Source organism: Microtus oregoni, unplaced genomic scaffold (assembly GCF_018167655.1).
Source record: "Microtus oregoni isolate MIOR12 unplaced genomic scaffold, Mior012 000094F_ref0000399, whole genome shotgun sequence".
Taxonomy (NCBI): Eukaryota; Metazoa; Chordata; class Mammalia; order Rodentia; family Cricetidae; genus Microtus; species Microtus oregoni.
In genome coordinates this window covers 3,236,523-3,239,636 of record NW_024544707.1, presented here as the reverse complement: position 1 = coordinate 3,239,636, position 3,114 = coordinate 3,236,523, and the positions used below count along the sequence as shown (strand labels likewise).

General features: G+C 47.5%; 1 pseudogene; it reads left to right on the top strand.

The window, feature by feature from the left end:
• The first annotated feature begins 1,595 nt into the window (after positions 1-1,595).
• On the top strand, positions 1,596-2,067 carry LOC121442744 (annotated as a pseudogene).
• The last annotated feature ends 1,047 nt before the right edge of the window (positions 2,068-3,114 follow it).

Below are 3,114 nucleotides of genomic sequence, written 5' to 3'. Positions count from 1 at the left end.
GAGGGTGGGGAGGGGGAGAGGGGAAAGAGAAGGAGAAGACTGGGGAGAGCTTGGGGGAGTGGGAGGGTGGAGATGGAGGAAGGGCAAATATAGGAGCAGGGAAGAAAATAGCTACATTAAAGGAGCCATTTTAGGGTTGGCAAGAGACTTGGCTCTAGAGGGGATCCCAAGTGTCCGGAGAAATGTCTTCAGATAGGTCATTGGGCAGCAGAGGAGAGGGTGCCTGAACTATCCTTGCCCCACTATCACACTGATGATTATCTCTAATATTACCATAAAGTCATCTGGCAATAAATAGAGATAGAGACAAAGACCCTCATCAGAACAACGGACTGAGCTCCCAAGAACCAGTTGAATGACAAGAGGGAGAAGATGAGCAAGGAAGTCAGGACCGTGAAGGGTTGGCCCACCCACTAAGACAGTGTACCTGATTTAGTGGGAGCTCACCAAATCCAGCTGAACCGGGACTGAATGAGCATGTGATCAAACTGGACTCTCTGAATGTGGCTGCCAATGGGGGTGGACTGAGAAGCCAATGATAATGGCACTGGGGCCTGTTTCTATTGTATGTACTGGCATTTTGGGACCATAGTCTATTTGGACGCACACCTTCCCAGACCTGGATGGAGGGGGGAGTGCCTTGGACTTCCCATAGGGCAGGATTTTCAGCCCTCTCTTAGGGAGTGGGGAGGGAGGGGGGAGTGGAGGAGAGGAAGGGAAAGGGAGGAGGGGAGGAAGTGTAAATTTTTGAATGGAAAAATTAAAAAAGAAAACAAAAACAAAAAAAGCATTAGTCAATAAGAAGCTAGAGCTAATGAACCAAGCAGTGATTTAATTATTATAGTTTCTGTATGGTTATTTCAGGGCTGAGCTGCCCAGGTGGCTGGTTAAACAAACCAGCAACTCTTTACAATAAATTAGCATCCCAATGTGGTTGACTAAATACATGTAAAATCTGAGAAAGCTTAAATAGTAATTTTAGACACAAAAGATCAGAGTTAAGCATGGCTTCTTAGTAGCCAGTATTTTGCTGGTGGCTTGCCACAGCTCCTTTAAGAGATGTTTTTCTGATTCAGTGGTAGCAGGAAAAAAAACCATGCTGTTTTGAAATGGTGGCTTCCTGGCCAAGGGCCATGCTGCTAGCACGAACTCTGACTCTTTCAGTAGGCCAAGCATTTAAATGGGGTTCGTGAACAGAGTGCTACAACATGCTTAATGGCAACACAGACCTGCTGTGATCCAACCCTGCATCTGGAGTGGAGAGAATGGCTTTCAGAGGTAGTGAACGTACTTCCTCCAACATGTTGGACTAGGTGGAGCCAAAAGACAAAGCAGCCTTAGTTGCTGCACAGCATTTTAAGACTTAAAAAATTACAGATACACAATAGGACAGATTCAGACATAAAAAAATCTCTAAATGGGTCACAATGTTGAATAAACGTACATACGCTTAGGTGAGAGAAGAAAAAACAGTATAGACTATTATAAAAGGAATTAAACGGTTTAAAAAATAAAACAAAGCCTTTAAAGATACAGAGTACACACAATAATAGATTCTAGGAGTAAAGATAATAAAATAAATATTGAGATCCAAGATGGTGGCCAGCAGGAGGTTGATGAAGGAGCTTGAAGTGACCCTCAAATATAGAATGAAAAACGTCTGTAACATCCAGGTTGATGAAGCTAATTTATTGACTTGGCAAGGGCTTATTGTTCCTGACAACCCTCTATATGACAAGGGGGCCTTCAGAATTGGAATCAACTTTCCAACAGAGTATCCATTATCCATTCAAACCACCCAAGATCATATTTAAAAACAAGATCTACCATCCTAAAATTGATGAGAAGGGGCAGGTCTGTCTGCAGGTAATTAGTGCTGAAAACTGGAAGCCAGCCACCAAAACCAACCAAGTAATCTAGTCCGTCATAGCACTGGTGAATGACCCCCAGCCTGAGCACTCACTCTGGGCTGACCTAGCTGAAGAATACTCTAAGGAGAGTAAAAAAATCTGTAAGAATGCTCATGAGTTTACAAAGAAATATGGGGAAAAGCGACCTGTGGATTAAAATCTGCCATGAGTGATTCCAGCAAGTTTGAGCAGAGCCCCCAGCAGTGAATTCAGATACCCCACAAAGAGGACTCTGGGAAATTGACACCTGCCACCACCTGGCATCCGCTTGTGGCTGTTATTAACTTTCTACAGTTTTCTTATTAAAAAGTGGTCTATGTTGTTCTCTTGCGAGACCACAACTCCCAGCATCCCTCTGGACTCCAGCGCAAGCAAGCGTGGAACACATTTCCCAGAAGCCTTTGCATTCCCTATTAAAAGCAAGGGCTGTCACGAGTTCGGCCCTTTTTCCTCCCTGCCTTTTCTACCTTGTCTGCACGCCCCCCACCTGTTTGTTATCCCTTCCCCATTAAAGTGCACCCACGTCGGACCGCCGCGTGTCTGTGTTTTCTTCTTCACGTAACGTCTCTACCGTCTAACCCGCAGAATTAAGAACAACAGTGGTGCCGTCCTTCGACTCGGAGACCTCTCCGTCCCGATGCCTGAGGCTTTTGCCTCTGGGTTTCACTGGCACAAGGTCTGAACTGAACCCCCTGCACTCACCTCCACCTGTTTACTGCAGCCATTCTCTACCGCCTCATCCTGATCCGTGAGTTAACCTGAGTTGGCTTCCTTCCCCCCCCCTCCCCCCCCCCCCAGGCGCTCAGAGACTGTCCGGCTGGCTTTCTTTGCACATCCTGGACTAGGTCGCCAACCTCCCTCCCCCTCCCCCCCCAGCTTTTTGCCCTTGACTGAAACCTGCCTCAGTCTGCGCGCCCGGGAGTTCGGTGCTCCCGGCTTCTTTCTCTTTTTTTTCTAACCTTTCCTGTCCTCTTCCGGCCCGCTCCGGTGCGGTGCCTTTGGGGCCATACGCAGGCCCTAAAAAGCTTAATTGTCTCCTCCCAGCTGGGGCATTTCTCCCCCATACAGTAGCTGGGTTCGGGCCAATTAAGCCCTAGCACGCCCCAAGAACGCGGGGACGCCTGCGCTCTTGGCCTGCCGTGTTGGAGGTACTCTGGTACCTTTTTGTGGGCAGGCTGCACTTCACCTATGGGCTCTAAGCATT